General features: G+C 46.8%; 1 protein-coding gene across 2 annotated transcripts in view; it reads right to left on the bottom strand.

Moving 5' to 3' along the window:
• The window catches only part of ptar1 (protein prenyltransferase alpha subunit repeat containing 1), a 134,711-nt gene that overhangs the window by 77,610 nt on the left and 39,158 nt on the right, over positions 1–17,943 (bottom strand). The window lies entirely within an intron of this gene.

The raw sequence follows: 17,943 nt of genomic DNA, 5'->3' as shown, positions 1-17,943 counted from the left end.
AAGTATCATTTAGAATAGGAACTCAACATGCAACTCATCGGCAAGACCATTGTAGCAACTTGGACTTTCTCTCATTTTGTGGCAAGTGGCCACATCTTCCCAATCTGTTCTTTAATCCACGGCACGTTTACTGAATTCATGGTTGAAGTCACGGAAGGCAGAACAATTCAAAGCGTGATTGCAATCTGGAAAACCTTTTTCAAATCAGCCACAAAATAGCTTTAAAAAAGCTGCCAGCTGAATTCAAAATAGCAAGCATAATTTTAGAATGTGATAATGATATTCCTTACGCATTTTCAACAAATTCAGTTCGTCTTTCCATTCACTGTCAATCGAATGAGACATTTAATAGGCCATTCAGCCCATAGTTGACTGTTTGCAAGTTTTCCAACAAGTCCAAATCCCTTCCTCTCCCCAAAGCACCACGATGTTACATTTTCAGTTATTTGTCTGAAGCTATGACTCTAAAGTGCTGGAGTAACTCAGCGAGCCAATCAGCATCTCTGGAGAACTTGGATAGGTGATGTGTCAGGTTGGGTCCCTTCTTCAGACTGAACCTGACACATCACCTATCCAAGTTCTCCAGAGATGCTGATTGGCTCGCTGAGTTACTCCAGCACTTTAGAGTCATAGTCATAGAGTGCTACAACATGCCTTAACAGGCATGCCCAACATAAACAGGCCTTTCACCCCAATTTTCCCACACCGGCCAACATGTCCCAGCTACACTAGTCCCATCTGCCTGCGTTTTGCCCATATCCCTCCAAACCTGTCTAATCCATGTACCTGTCTAACTGTTTCTTAAACATTGCGATAGTCCCTACCTCAACTACCTCCTCTGGCAGCTCGTTCCATACACCCACCGTCCTTTGTGTGAAAAAGTTACCCCTCAGGTTCCTATCAAATCTTTTCCCCTTCACCTTAAACTTATGTCCTCAGGTCCTCGATTCCCCTACTCTGGGCAAGAGACTGTGCATCTACCTGATCTATTCATGATATTATTGTACAATATAAGATCACACCTCATCCTACAGCGCTCAAGGAGTAGAGTCCCAGCCTACTCAACCTCTCCCTATAGCCCAGACCCTCAAGTCCTGGCAACATCCTTATAAATCTTCTCTGTACCCTTTCCAGCTTGACATCTTTGATGCAGCCTGGATTGATGCAATTTCACCACATTTAGAATAAGAATTCAGGATATGAGGCATTGTCTGATTGGTAAGACCACAGTTGCAATTGGGGCTTCCTCTCATTCTGTGGACACGGTTGGTCATGTGTTTAACAAGACACATGTTTTGCATGAAACTCTTCAGGGACTAAACCATCATCTGCAGATCATTATGCCTCCATTTCAGAGGGAAGTTGGGTCAACCATATTACTGCCAGTCAGAAATCACAGATTAAGGAATGATAGCATGCTTCTCTTTGCATATCTGATGATCTTATAAACTAATCTTGTAGTGTCTGGTCACTATTACTGAGGGCTAGCTTTTATGCTCAAATTATTATATTACCCAGATTATTCAGCACAGTGGCACAGTGGTAGAGTTGTTGCCCTACACTACCAGTGACCCAGGTTCAATCCTGTTTACGGGTACTGCCCATACCGAGTTTGTACATTCTTTCTATGACCACTTTGGGTTTTTTCCGGGTGCTACAATTTTCTCCCACATTCCAAAGATGTGCAGGTTTTTAGGTAAATTGGCTTTTGTAAATTGTCCCTCGTGTATAGGATAGAACTAGTGTACGACTGATCGATGGTCGGCATGAACTTGATGGGCCTAAACTACAGTAAAGTTATTATTAATCCAGATCTACAGACTGCTGGTCCCATAACATAATCTCAACACTTCTGCATCCACTACATTAAGAATAGACTCAGAAGAAAGTAATTAAATCCAAAGATATAGAAAGTGATGCTTATTTACACAGGTCTTGCTGTTATTTGTCCTGGCCTGCCAATTATTGGGGTTATCATTACATAAAGGAGGTGTATTAAAGATCACAACTTCCCCAGTTCTTTTGACAATTTCTAAAAAACAGTGTATGTTGTCACAATACATATGTGACAATACTCTGGAACTCACTACCCCAAACCGTCAGAGACTCCTCCTCACTCACCACATTCAAAACATCACTGAAGTCTCACCTGTTCAGCACTGCTTTCAACCACTGACCGTCACCTCACCTTCTGTCTCCTTTTTCTGTTCGTTTACTTATTTATCTATTTATTTTCTTCTCTATGTTCTAGTAATCCCTGTAAAGCGTCTTTGAGTGTTTGAAAAGCGCTATATAAATGTAATGCATTATTATTATTATTATTATTATATGCCATCAAAAGCCGTTTCTTATTTATTCTAACAAAGACATCACTGTATCAGATTCCTCCCTTAAATCTCTGCCCTGCTCCAAGAGAAACAATTCGAGCTCCTCCAGCCTCTCTACTGATAAAAGGTTTCACACCCAGTACTATCTTTGTGTGTTTGCATTACATCAGGGACTCAAAGAACTTCATAAAATATGTTTCAATCCAGAGATAGCATGCAATATGAGCCTCACCAGGAATATACAAGGATTCAGCAAAATAGCCTACATTCATACTCTGCCTCCATTTATTAATGCATAGGTTACATATACCTAATTAATGAATTGTGGAAAAGTCGCACATGCATTGTGGTGATGAGAATGGGTTGGGGGGAAGCGAAAAGTAATCTGTATGCTTTAATCTTTTTGATGATGGATAAATATCAACCTGGGCTCTGGAATAATTCTTGCCCGAGTTGACTGTCTGAATAATTTTATGGGATCTTTTCCATTCATCTGAGAGTGCCAATGATTGGACAGAGGAAGCTTCTGGGCTCCACGCTCTCCGTGAACAGGCATAGTTTCAGTCAGAACTGACACCAGGAAATGGACTAGTTGCAGAATTGAATGGGGTTGTGAATTTTGCATCACCATCAAAACCAATTCATGTTCCTGACACTATTACTCAATTCTTGGCCGTCTCTCCTGGATTGATGCAATGCCACCACATTTAGAATAAGAATTCAGGATATGAGGCATCGTCTGATTGGTAAGACCACAGTTGCAATTGGGGCTTCCTCTCATTCTGTGGACACGGTTGGTCATGTGTTTAACAAGACATATGTTTTGCATGAAACTCTTCAGGGACTGAAAGTTCAGGATTTTCTTCCCTTCTGAACATCTGCCATTGATTGCACCACAATGGTGTGTGCCGTGCCTGACCAATGCAAGGATTACCGGTTGCACATCTGGAACGCTTTATGCAATTCGAAAGATTGCAAAACAAATAATTATATGCTTAACACAGCTAAGGAAACAGATCCGTTGATCTTTACATGATCTATCTGCTACGACCCTTTAAAAAAAAAAGAATTACACAATATGGCCCACCAATTAGCTTGCCGTGAATGGTTACATTTACATAACACCACTCCAACGACCTACAGTGAAATTGGCCCAGGTTTAGAAAGAATGTGAACTTTGATCAATTCAGACAATTTTGGACCCAGCACATCATTTATTTGCCTAAGGTATCCCCTTTGCCAAGACTGATACATCTGGAATTCGGAATTATTAGGTGCACAGAAAAGGCCACTGTTCACATGAGATCGCTTCAGCAATGCTTAGGTAGCTGAAGTTAAGTGCCCCGTTGTTATAATGCTTTAGTTGCGTCTTCTCATTTCATCTCCAGCAGTCTGTTGAAATTGCAACATTTTATGCTTTTCCCACAGGAGGCTTCTACCTCCAGTCACTGGTTGTTGAGCTTTGTGTAACGAACCAGCTAATTTGTACGTCTGGGTAATTTGGTATCTCATTTAGTGTTTCATTCTGGCATAGCGGTCTGGTCAGTGCAATCTTGGAAGACCGAGAATGCTTTTAAAGATAAGTGTCTGAATCAGAAGCAGGAGAACTTTAAGTCGAGCTTGTCCCACTAATCAGTGATCTTTGATTTTATAAATATTCCTGCCTGCGCCCCATATCCCACAATTCTTATGGAGGCCACAAATCCATATATCAGCTGAAAATGTACCAGCACTGTGGAACAGATAATTACAAAAGACCTACAATCTTCCATAATATCCCTGCTCATCTTAGTCCGAAATAGCTAATTTATTTTCCTTCGACAATATCCCTAGTGTGGAATGTATAGTCAGATGAAGCAGCATTTTAGCATCTCCCCTGCTAAGCCCTGCCTCAATTTCTAGTGATTTAATGAGATCATCTCTCATTCTTCTAAACTCCCGTGAATATAAATCAATCATACTCAATTTCTCCACACAGAACAACTGTAGCGACCATAGAGAATGGTCCAGGTCGTCGAACCCTCGGATTGGCCAGCGAGGTCACGTGGGAACGCGACCATGGGGATTGGTCCAGGAAACGACATCGCTGATTGGCCAGCGATGTCAGGTGCGCGTTTGGCGCCCGTTTTAGCCAGTTCGGCGAAGTCTTCAAGGAAGACAGTAAGTTTATATTGGTTGTCCTGTAACTTGTTGTTTTGACTCTGTATTCGTGTATTGCGGCTGCAATAAACTTCGTCTACAACTAGCAAGTTTCGGACTCGCCATATTGGTGACCCCGAACGTGATCTGGACGATCACCAACTGAGCAGGAACCCAACGCCTCGTTGACGATGACCGAGCAGGGCACATCGGAGTCAAGCGCGGCAGGCGTTCATCTTCCGTTATTTTGGACGTACGCACCGCAAGCTTGGTTTATCCACGCCGAGGCTCAATTCCACATAAAGAAGGTGTCGGACGATGCCACGAAGTACTTTTACCTCGTCAGCGCTCTATCGCCGGACACAACCAAGCGCATGATGCGGTTTATCATAACTTCACCTGCGGAAGACAAATATGAAACCATGAAGAAGGCATTACTGCGAACCTTCGGGTTAAATAAGCATGGTGGTGCGGCAAAACTTCTGCACCTACCGGAGCTTGGAGACCAACTGCCTTCCGTCCGCATGGCCGAAATGATGGTGCTAGCCGGTGAGCACACGGATTGCCCGATGTTTGAACAGGCATTCCGCGAGAAACTTCCCGAGGATGTCCGACTGCTGCTTACGGATTGTTCTTTTAAGGACCCCGAAGCATATGCAGCGAAAGCGGACGCGCTCATAGCGGGAAAAAACAAGGCAGGGGATTCCATCAACAAAGTCTCGACATCGGGGACCACGCCACAGCGACGGCAAGATGGCGCCACGTCTCCCGCCAATTCTCCGAAAGCCCGCCAAAAAGATCCGCACAAGCGCGGCTGGTGCTATTATCACCTACGATGGGGTAACGAATCCCGCAACTGTCGTTTGCCTTGTACCTTCGCGGGAAATGCCTCGGCCGATCGTACATAGGGGCAGTTACGATTGGCCAGAACCGGCGCCTCTATGTCCATGATCGATTCACGGACACAGAATTTTTGGTAGACACCGGAGCCATCGTCAGCATAGTGCCGCCGACCGACCTCGAAACCAGATCGGGTAAGACAGGTCCCACCCTCATCGTGGTTAATGGCAGCCCAATTCGCACTTTCGGCACACGGAAGATGTCCCTTGCGTTAGGCCTCCGCACGTACGAATGGCCATTCATCATAGCCGACGTCAAACAAGCGATCCTGGGCGCAGATTTTCTCTGGGCTTTTTCACTGGTTCCTGACGTCCGCGGTAACGACCTCCGACCCGCTGCTGAAGACGAGCACGTCGCTCCGGCAATCGCCTCCTCGCCCAGCCCTACTGTCCAGGCCGTCGTCGCGGCCCCCGACTCGTATGCTGCGATTCTGGCAGAGTTCCCAGAGCTGCTCGTCCAACGTTTTGACGCACCTTCAGCTAAGCACGGTGTGGTCCATCACATCCGCACCGAAGGCCCTCCCGTTTTCGCTCGGGCCAGGAGACTACCGCCAGACAAACTGGTGGTGGCACGGGCGGAGTTCAGGAAGATGGAGGAAATGGGAATTGTTCGTCAGTCTGACAGCCCGTGGGCCTCGCCGTTACACATGGTCTCCAAGGCATCTGGGGGGTGGAGGCCATGTGGCGATTATCGGCGTCTCAATGCTGTCACCACGGCTGATCGCTACCCCATACCGCACCTACAGGACTTTTCATCTGGACTGGAAGGAGCGGTAGTGTTTTCCAAAATCGATTTGGTGCGAGGATACCATCAGATTCCGGTGCGACCGGAGGACATACAAAAAACTGCAACTATTACTCCGTTCGGGTTGTTTGAATGGTTGCGTATGCCTTTCGGTTTAAAGAACGCGGCACAGGCTTTCCAGCGACTGATGGACCGCGTGGGCAGGGGTTTACCCTTTGTGTTTATTTATTTAGACGACATCCTGGTAGCCAGCCCCTCAGTGCAAGAACACCAGGCCCATTTGCGGACCGTGTTCCAGCGGCTCCAAGACCACGGGCTCATTATTCAACCCTCCAAATGTCAATTCGGCCTGCCTGCTCTCGATTTTCTAGGACATAGAATTACCCCTGCCGGCGCTGTCCCTTTGCCAGAGAAGGTGGAGGCTATCCGGGCTTTCCCCAGGCCCACCACAGTAAAAGGGCTGCAGGAGTTCGTTGGCATGGTTAATTTCTACCATAGATTCGTTCCGGCAGCGGCGCGAGTCCTGCGCCCGCTTTTCCAATGCCTTGCAGGTAATCCGGTAGAGTTGTTGTGGTCCCCGGCCGCAGAGTCAGCTTTTACGGCAGCTAAGGCAGCCTTGGCAGACGCCACCATGTTGGTCCATCCGAGCCCCTCCGCCCCCACGGCCCTGACGGTTGACGCCTCTGACGTGGCGGTGGGTGGAGTTCTGGAGCAGCAGGTTGGTGGCCGTTGGCAGCCTTTAGCGTTTTTCAGCCGGCAACTAAATTCGGCCGAGCTGAAATATAGCGCATTTGACCGAGAGCTTCTAGCTCTCCATTTAGCTGTCCGTCATTTCAGGTATTTCCTCGAGGGCCGCCCATTTGTGGCATTTACGGACCACAAGCCATTAACATTTGCTTTTTTGAAATTGTCTGACCCATGGTCGGCCCGCCAGCAGCGGCACCTGACTGCTATCTCAGAATTTACCACAGATGTCCGTCATATCGCGGGTAAGCTGAATGCCGTTGCTGACGCCATGTCTAGACCTGCTTTTCCCCCTATTTCGGCGGTGGACTGCGAAGTGGATCCCCAGGAGCTTGCGGAGGCACAGCTCCTGGCGGATACCGTTTCGACGTACCAGTCCACCACTTCGGGATTGAAGTTGGCCCAGGTAGCTTGTGGGTCGGAGGGCACGAAAGTCTGGTGCGATGTTTCTCTTCCTCGCCCCAGGCCGGTAGTACCGCCCTCCCTTCAGCGCCGGGTTTTCGATGCCATTCATGGGCTGGCGCACCCGTCCATCCGCTCCACCTCTGCCTTGGTGGCAGCGAGGTTTGTCTGGCATGGCCTGCGGAAACAGGTAGCGGGGTGGGCAGGTTCCTGCGTGCCCTGTCAGACCGCTAAGGTCCAGCGCCACGTCCAGCCCCCCGTACAGGATTTCGAAGTCCCGGCTTTTCGTTTTTTCCACATCCACGTGGATTTGGTCGGGCCTTTGCCTTCCTCCCGGGGCTACACCCACCTCCTCACGGTGGTGGATCGGTTCACCCGGTGGCCAGAGGCTTTCCCATTGTTTGACATCTCGTCAGCGTCTTGTGCTAGGACTTTGGCCCTTCATTGGGTAGCTCGTTTCGGGGTCCCGGCAGTTATTACAACTGACAGAGGACCACAGTTCACTTCGTCCCTCTGGGTCGCGCTGGCGGAACTGTACGGGTCCAAATTACAACCCACAACTGCATATCACCCCCAGGCAAATGGTCTCGTAGAGAGGTTCCACCGCCAACTTAAGGCGTCCCTCTGTGCAAGGCTTGAAGGCCCGGACTGGGTAGACCAACTCCCTTGGGTTCTTTTGGGCATCCGGACGGCTCCTAAGCCAGATCTCGGTGCGTCGTCCGCAGAGCTGGTATATGGCTCGACCCTTCGAGTACCTGGAGATCTGTTTCCGGACACTTCAGCACTGCTCCCTACAGTCCCAGCAGCGTTAGCAGCTCTCCGGGAACGGGTGGGCTCCCTGGCTCCAGTGCCGACTTCACGTCATGGGTGTCCCATGGTACATGAACCGTTTTCCCTGAAGGACTGTGAGTTTGTTTTTTTGCGTAAAGATGCCCATCGCGCCCCGTTGCAGAGGGTCTATCAAGGGCCGTTTCGGGTTTTACGTAAGGGAACGGCTACTTTCACCTTAGACATGGGCGGCAAGAGTGAACTCGTCTCGGTGTCCCGGCTCAAACCTGCCCATTTGGACCCGGATCAACCAGTCCTGGTCGGTCAAACCCCTAGAAGAGGCCGACCTCCGTTAGTTCCGCCCAGTCCACAAACCCCCATTCCGACAGTTCTTCCGGGACCCCCAGTTTCGGCAGTTCCCCTAGGACCCCCCGTTTCGGCAGTTCCTCCAGGACCCCCCGTTCCGGTAGTTCCTCCAGAACCTCCCGTTCCGGCTGTTCCACCAAGTCCGGAACCTCCGGCTCCTGTGGTTCAGGCTGTCCCTCTCCGTACTCGTTATGGTCGCGAAATCCGGCTCCCTGCTAGGTGTTCCGCACCTCGGGTTCTGGGGGGGGTCATGTAGCGACCATAGAGAATGGTCCAGGTCGTCGAACCCTCGGATTGGCCAGCGAGGTCACGTGGGAACGCGACCATGGGGATTGGTCCAGGAAACGACATCGCTGATTGGCCAGCGATGTCAGGTGCGCGTTTGGCGCCCGTTTTAGCCAGTTCGGCGAAGTCTTCAAGGAAGACAGTAAGTTTATATTGGTTGTCCTGTAACTTGTTGTTTTGACTCTGTATTCGTGTATTGCGGCTGCAATAAACTTCGTCTACAACTAGCAAGTTTCGGACTCGCCATACAACCTCCTTTTCCCAGGAATGAATCCAGTCAATCTGTGCTTATGGTCCAAAGCATCCCCTGATATGCCACAAATACCCCTTGATTCAGGATCAGTTCCTGTGGATTGGAGGGTAGCTAATGTTGTCCCACTTTTTAAGAAAGGAGGGAGAGAGAAAACGGGAAATTATAGACCAGTTAGTCTGACATCAGTGGTGGGGAAGATGCTGGAGTCAATTATAAAAGACGAAATTGCGGAGCATTTGGATAGTAGGATCGTTCTGAGTCAGCATGGATTTACGAAGGGGAAATCATGCTTGACTAATCTTCTGGAATTCTTTGAGGATGTAACTAGGAAAATTGACAGGGGAGAGCCGGTGGATGTGGTGTACCTCGACTTTCAGAAAGCCTTCGACATGGTTCCACATAGGAGATTAGTGGGCAAAATTAGAGCACATGGTATTGGAGGTAGGGTACTGACATGGATAGAAAATTGGTTGACAGACAGAAAGCAAAGAGGGGATAAATGGGTCCCTTTCAGAATGGCAGGCAGTGACCAGTGGGGTACCGCAAGGCTCGGTGCTGGAACTGCAGCTATTTACAATATACATTAATGACTTGGATGAAGGGATTAAAAGTACCATTAAATTAGCAAATTTGCAGATGATACAAAGCTGGGTGGTAGTATGAACTGTGAGGAAGATGCTATGAGGTTGCAGGGTGACTTGGACAGGTTGTGTGAGTGGGCGGATGCATGGCAGATGCAGTTTAATGTGGATAAGTGTGAGGTTATCCACTTTGGTGGTAAGAATAGGAAGGCAGAGTATTATCTGAATGGTGTCAAGTTAGGAAAAGGGGACGTACAACGAGATCTGGGTGTCCTAGTGTATCAATCACTGAAAGGAAGCATGCAGGTACAGCAGGCAGTGAAGAAAGCCAATGGAATGTTGGCCTTCATAACAAGAGGAGTTGAGTATAGGAGCAAAGAGCAGTTGCTGTTGTACAGGGCCCTAGTGAGACCGCACCTGGAGTACTGTGTGCAGTTTTGGTCTCCAAATTCGAGGAAGGATATTCTTGCTATTGAGGGCGTGCAGCGTAGGTTTACTAAGTTAATTCCTGGAATGGCGGGACTGTCATATGTTGAAAGACTGGAGCGACTAGGCTTGTATACACTGGAATTTAGAAGGATGAGAGGGGATCTTATCGAAACGTATTAGATTATTAAGGGGTTGGACACGTTAGAAGCAGGAAACATGTTCCCAATGTTGGGGGAGTCCAGAACAAGGAGCCACAGTTTAAGAATAAGGGGTAGGCCATTTAGAACAGAGATGAGGAAAAACGTTTTCAGTCAGAGAGTTGTGAATCTGTGGAATTCTCTGCCTCAGAAGGCAGTGGAGGCCAACTCTCTAAATGCATTCAAGAGAGAGCTAGATAGAGCTCTTAAGGATAGCAGAGTCAGGGGGTATGGGGAGAAGGCAGGAACGGGGTACTGTGAAAATGATCAGCCATGATCACATTGAATGGCGGTGCGGGCTTGAAGGGCCGAATGGCCTACTCCTGCACCTATTGTCTATTGTCTATTGATATTCCTATTTTTCCTGCAATGGATGCGTACAGCATGATAACAGGCCCTTCAGCCTGCCCAATCCATTCTGATTATCAAACATCCATTTACACTATGACCATTTTATTCTCCCCATATCATGATCAACTCTCCCTAAATACTAACACCGACCTGCACACAATGAACAATTTGCAGTAACCAATTAGCTTACCAACCCATATGACTTTAGGACATTGGAGTGTAATGTAAACACGGGTAGCACTGGAGGCCAGGATTGAAACCGTACCACTAAAGCCACGAGGCATCAGCTGCACCACTGTGCCACCCCAATCATTGTAGAATAAGCAAGGTCTTTAAAACAGGTGTGTAGGAAGGAACTGCAGATGCTAGTTTAAATCGAAGATAGACACAAAAAGCTGGAGTTACTCAGCGGGTAAGACAGCATCTCTGGAGGAAAGGAATAGGTGACGTTTCGGGTTGAGCTTCTTCAGCCATGAAGAAGGGTCTCGACCCAATCACTTATTCCTTTTCTGCAGAGTTGATGTCTGACCTGCTGAGTTACTCTAGCTTTTTGTGTCTATCTTTAAAACCAGGTCAGCACTTTGAAGTGTAGATTCGATTGTAATGAGGAAAAAGCATGGGAAGTTCCCAGAACAGATGTTTCAGTGATGTTAATTTTGGGAATAATATGGAGCCCACAATAAAAGGCGGAACTCCCCCGCATTTCTGCAAATAGTACCCTGGCGTTCCTGGATCCACCTGAGAGAGCAATGCCTGTGATTCTGATCGATGGGCCCTTGGACTGTTCTACACTGGAGGGTCTGTCTGGATTTTTGTGCGAAGATCTCCAGAGTGGAACTTGAGCAACTTGGACTTGGCGGTTAGAGAGAGGGTTACTCCGAGCTCAGTGGTGAAGACAAGCCGGATTTCGAACAGCGCACTGTGGATGAAGACAGTCACCCGGTGGAGCTGTGTTGGGAAGATATTCTGGTCTCAGTGCGGAGTGCATTGACTAACGGAACAGCCATGCCTCTGCAGGGAAATATGTCTCGTCTACTACTGTTTGTGTGTGACAACAGCTCCACCCCAGCAACGAGTGTGCTCAGATAGCCAAGGGTCTCCTACCCTCCATGTAGCAGGGATCTGTTTTTCTCTGTCAAGAGTCATGGTGTCCTACAGTTTGGAAACAGGCCCTTTGGTCCAACTTTCCCAAACCAACCAACATGTCCCATCTACACTAGTCCTACCTGCCTGCGTTTGGCCCATATTCCTCTAAACCTGTCTTATCCATGTACCTGTCTCCCTGTCTAAATGTTTCTTAAATATTACAATAGTACTTGCCTCAACCTCCGCCTCAGGCAGCTTGTTAGAGCTCTGCCGTCAGAGAAAATAGTGGCAGATCAGCTGGAGAAGGTGGGTTCAGCAGCCCACCCTGGCGAGCAGAGCCCACACGAGGCACTGATGTCCCCAGTGAGAATGATTTTTTGTGGCTTCGGAACCTGGCTTGTGTGGCTGAGAGAATGGAACTGCCTCCATATCACAACCTTTCCAGCCTCATTCACCTGCAGAGCTGGTAAGAGTCATCACCTGCAGAGCTGGTAAGAGTCATCACCTGCAGAGCTGGTAAGAGTCATCACCTGCAGAGCTGGTAAGAGTCATCACCTGCAGAGCTGGTAAGATGAGGTTCACAGCAGCACCCCGATCAACATCAGTACCATGTCACCAAGCAACACGTGGCTTCACACCTGATAATGTACTTGCTCATAATGGCACAGAAGCAGACCACTCAGCCAGTGGTGGCACCCACCTGGTGGCACCCATCTGTCCCATCCATCCCTCCCTCCTGATTTTCTCTCTAATTTACTCTTTTCACAAGCCCCCAATTTTCCTGATTATTTTGCCACTTACCTTTACAAAGGGCCAACTTACTGCAGCCATTTAACCTCTGGCACATCTTTAGGATATGGGAGGAAACTTGCAGGAGATCCCTGCAGTCAGAGCGAGAACAGGCAAACATTACACTGGCAGCACTGGAGGTCAGGATTGAACACAAATCGCTGGAGTTGTGAGGCAACTTCCATCTCCCAGTTTCAGTCTGCACTCTGTTCATGTAACGAGGTCTACTGAGGATTTCTCTTACCCTGTTCCCTGACAAATTCAACAGTTGACAGTGGTTTTCAACGTTGCCGCATACATTCGCCAATTTTATCACCTTTGCCACCACCTTCCATCTTGCCCCCTTATTCACCTGGAGCATCTCTGACCCACCAGATGCACCATAGTGCAGATGTACCAAGGAAAGCATATTGTTGGATTGCATCACAGTTTGATTTATGAATAGCTTGGCCCAAGACTGCAAGTAATTGCAGAGAGTTGTACATGTAGCCCAGACCATCATACAAACCATACTCCCCACCATTGACTCCATCTACACTTGATGCTGCCTCAGAAAAGCAGCCAATATAATCAGACATGTCCCATTCTGGTCATTCTTTTTTCTTCCTGCTGCTGTTGGGCAAGGTACAATAGCTTGAAAGCGCCTACTACCAGACTCAGGAATAGCTTCTTCCCCTCCATTCTCATTCCCTTCGTCAATCCCCTTCCCCCAAACCTGACTCCATCTACCCATCATCCCCTCCCTGTCTGTTTCCACCTGCCAACTACCAGCCTCTATTCCCCCACACCCCTCCATCCACCCTCATAGAGCTACAATCTATCCTCTTCATTCTCAGTTCCGATTCAGGGTCTTGACCAAACGTACACCTTTTGCCTCCATAGATGCTGCTTGACCTGCTGAGTTCTTCCAGCATTCTGTTTTTTTTAATCGTAGGGAATGCAGTAGAAACTTACCTATCCAGAGAAAGGATATGGAACTAATTTTGTGTCTACCTTCACTCCTATATGGAGTGGCTGAGTTGGATTTAAGGGGACACATCGAGGAATGGAAGGGAATGGTGATGAGAGGAGTGGAAGAATAGACCACACACAAGCATTGACTTTCAAGGTTTCACGGTCAGTTTATTGTCACATGTACCAATTAAGGTACAGTGAAATGCGAATTACCATACAGCCATATGAAAAAAAAAAGCAACAAGGTACACAACTACATAAAAGTTAACATAAACATCCACCACGGTGGATTTCCCACATTCCTCACTGTGATGGAAGGCAAAAAAGTCCAATCTTCTACTTCTTTATTCTCCCGCGGTCGGTGCTGTCGAACGATCCGTCGGGGCGATCGAAGCTCCCGCAGCCGGCGGTCGGAGCTCCAGTATTGGGGCGGTCATAACTCCCGCGTCGGGTCGATCGAAACTCCCGCATCGGGGCGGTCCAAACTACGGCGGCTTGGAGCTCCCAAAGTCGGAAGAAATACAACAGCCCCCGAGACTGCGAGCTCCTGATGTTATGTCCGCAAGCACCCATGGTTGGAGCTCAGTGGTCGATCCCTGGGAAAGGAATCACGGGCTCCGCGATGTTAAAGTCCGGTAGGCTCCCGCGGTGGAGCTCTCAAAGGTCAGTTTCCAGCAACGGCCGCCAACTCCTCAATGTTAAGTCGCAGTGCGGACGAGATACGATACGGAAAAAAATTGCATCTCCGTCGAGGTAAGAGATTAGAAAAAGTTTCCTCCAACCCCCCCTCCCCCACCCTCCACATAAAACAAGCAAAAGAACATTAAAAACATACATTTAACATATACTATTAAAACACAAAGAAAGGAGGGACAGACAGACTGTTGGCGAGGCAGCCATTGCTGGTGCCACCTGGTGGCTACGAGTTGTTGGCTGAGATGGCCATTTCTATTCTAAATTTGATTTTATCCCCCACTGATGCAAAAAGCTTTCATCTGCCATCAATATACAGAGAAACAGGTACATGATATCCCAATATTCCTATTATTCACAGCTTTAAAAACATTCTTCTTAGGAACATGCATTCACTTCCCCTTCTCCCAACCCACTTCTGCTCATGCTGGCTCCTTTGTTTTGTGAAGCGTAACTACGCATCGCAAGTGTCAGGCTGTGTTCTGGGTAACAGTAAAATAATGCAGTTATTGTAACATCTCCTCACGTTGTGGTATTGTGTGACCACCTTGTGATGGAACTCACTCTTCAGTTATTTAGGGGTTTTATGGTTCTTTGGATGATATTGTTATTCCTGGCCCAAATTAGTAACAGAGAGTTCTAAACCCCATGTGGAGTTAACTATCTCACTTCATCAGCACTTAAAGACCACTGCGGTATTCACAGAGGAAAGCCATTATGTCATCACTGGATTTTGATGAGTAATCTAAGGTGAACTGCTGAATCGAGCCAAGCTTTGAATGCTAAAGTTGTCTCCATTCTTAAAGAGCTAACCCAGTGGTTGATAGTGTAGAAGGTTCGTTGAGCCCTCGGCTTCATGTCCTTTTAACTTCTTAGGGAATTCCTCGGCACTGTGAGTGACTTGCTGGGGTGGCTGATGTGACACAAATGGGTGTGGTGACTCACAGGAAGGCAGGAAGGTAGTTCATGAGGTAACACAGCCTAGACGTACGGTCTAGAGGTTCCCAGCACCATTGTGAATTGTCCTTCACTTTGCACATCCACGGGCCAGAGGGTGTCAATGGGGTTGTTGTATTTCTTCCAAAGACAATTTGCTCTGACAAACTGGTAATCTCCTCCTACAATAGAATTATTAGATCTTTCATTAAACACAAACAAGAGTGAACAATTAATCTGCGCATCAGCAAATTCACAAAGATTAAAGGAAACTGAGGGGGAGCTTAAGTTCAGCTGTTTGCACTCACAGTGGATCTCATCCCCTTTGCACATAGCTGGAGAATTTATACTGTGATAGTGTTATTGCCATTTGTTCAGCAATGCATTTCATTCCTTTACGCTCGGTCCTCAGATTGGGATGACTTTAAATTCCTCATGTTTAAAACAATAATAAAACAAGCAAAATAATTATCACAAGAATGTTGTAAACCACTTCAGGACGTCCTCCAGTTGTGAAAGGTGCCCAGGAAATGCACATTTCCCCGATATTTTAAACAACTTACTTTAATCCATTTAGTTTAAGTGGGCAAACAGCTCAGATGAAGAATTGGGCATGGTCTTTTCAATATGGGTGGCATAGTTCTACATAAGACAAAGACATAGTTTTAGTTAAAAACTAAATGTGTTGGAGTAACTCAGCAGGTCAGGCAGCATCAGAATGAAGAAAGGTCAAGACCCGAAACGTCATCTATCCATATCCTCTAGTGATGCCACCTGACATGCTAAGTTATTGCAGCATTTTGTGTTCTTTTTTGAAAATCACATCTGCAGACCAAGTGGACCCATTGGGCCCAAACCTCTCCTGCATTGGTGCAGGTTTGAATTAAACAGCTTTCACCTCCACCACTATGTAAAGGAGGAGCCCACATGGGGGGGGGGGGGGGGTATATTCTTCAAAAGTTCATAGTTAAAATAAATGAAGCCCAATTAGGAGTTAAGATCATTACCAATGTAAAATAATCAGCAAGGACTTATTTGTGGTAATAATGCTAAACCAGTAAATCAGATTAATGATCTGGTGTGATAAACTCAAATCTCACCAGGGGACAGGGTTTGGAGGTAGGGAGGGGATGGGTTTATCTGGAATGAGGCATAGAGACGGCAGTTTTAAGATTTAAACTAGACCAAGTGGACCCGTTGGGCCCAAACCTCTCCTGCATTGGTGCAGCACCTTCTCCTCCCCATCCCCTCTCCCCCCTCCCTCCACCCCTCCCTCCCTCGGAGATAGATTTAAACATTAAAATGTGAATAACTTAAAAAATATAACACCGATTTCAATGAAACTTCTTCCATTAGCACCAAAGGGACGACGGTGAGTAAGGTGGGCCTAAAATTGTCACGCTATCGTGTACCGTTTTGGCTGTAGTTCAGGAACAAACAAACAAACAAACAAACGAGAGTTTTAGTATATAGATGTTGCTGTGTTGGGAGCCAATATAGACAAGGGAACACACAGGGTGACGTGTGAACAACACTTGGTGTAAAGTAAGATATGGGCAACAGAGTTTTGGTAGTTTACAGAGGATGGAAGATAGGAGACTGGCCTTGAGGAAATTGCAATAGTTGAGGTATCAAAGACTTGCCAGAGGATTCAGCAGCAGATACTGTAAGCTCTGGGAGGCAGGAGAGAGCCTTCTTATCTTTCCGGTTCACTGGTTCATTTTACTCCTTGCTACATTTCCAAAAGCTCTGTAAATATTTGCTTCCAATAACCTAAGTAACTTCTTGTTAAGTAACAATGTTAAGGTTTCTTGGTCCACCATGTACATAGCTGAGATCACAGACACATTGCAAGCCAGAGTAGGGGATGAAAGTTAAATGTTTATCTTGAACAATGTATCATTCAATTAACAACAGAAGCCATGATACGATACCAGAAATGTTTTTCAGCTTGTTGTAGGCAAAGATGGATGACAGTAGTAACACATAAGTGAGTGCAAATTCTTTTGGATGCCCTGTATTTGGGAAAAAAAACTCCACAGGTGCAAGTCTTTTCAACTAATGGAGAACCAAATATTTCATTCCTACTGATATACTATGTTTTGGTTAAAAGCAGAGGATATTAAATTGTGGACACTGAAGAATGAGGTCATGAGATTAACAAATGAACACAGAAAGGTTGTAGTGATGGGGACGTTACAAAGATTATGGACACAAAAGGCTGCAGATGCTGGAATCTTGAGCAAAAGGTGAACTGCTGAAGGAACTTAGTGGGTCACGTAGCATCTGTGAAGGGAAAATCTTGGGGACTCTTTTATCAGAACACAGAGAGCCAAGTAGAATCAAGTAGTTTTTCGTTTTGAGTAGGTAGAATGTGAACGATTAGCTGAGAGGTTGGCCAATACCTGGATGAGTGCATTGAAATAGCTTAACATTATACTGGAGAAAGCCTTCATCCTTTCCACTCTATGTACACACTGTATGTGTACCATGTACATTGCTTTCACCTTCATTAGTGCTTTCATTAACCAGTGACCTCTACCACCTACAAGCGCAAGGGCAGTGAATGCAATTACTCAATTCATACATTTTGGAAATATATCGATCGTTGTATCTAAACTCTGCAATTCCCTTCTGCAGTAGTTCAAGAAAACAGCTCACCACCACCTTCTCAAGGGCAGCTAGCGAAGAGCATTAAATGCTGGCCTAACAATGATGCCCACATCCTACAAGAAAAGAAATGCATATAATAACTAAGACAAAGCCTCACAGGAAAAACAAACAGCAAATTGTTGTCTGACATATTATTTGAACATGGGATCTACCATGGTTCAAAACACTCTCTCAGCTCAGAGCAATAAAGCTGCAAGCAGCATGGTGGAAACCTCAGCCCAAATTCCAGACTCTTACTCCTGTGTAGATAAGATTATCAGTTTAGGACGACAGATTGAATTGTAGAATCATCTGTCCTCCAGTCAACATGAAAGATCTTACAGAAA

The sequence above is a fragment of the Rhinoraja longicauda genome, chromosome 3 (assembly GCF_053455715.1).
Source record: "Rhinoraja longicauda isolate Sanriku21f chromosome 3, sRhiLon1.1, whole genome shotgun sequence".
NCBI lineage: Eukaryota > Metazoa > Chordata > Chondrichthyes > Rajiformes > Arhynchobatidae > Rhinoraja > Rhinoraja longicauda.
Note: the sequence above shows the minus strand (reverse complement) of the source record. Positions and strands in the feature narration are given on the sequence as shown.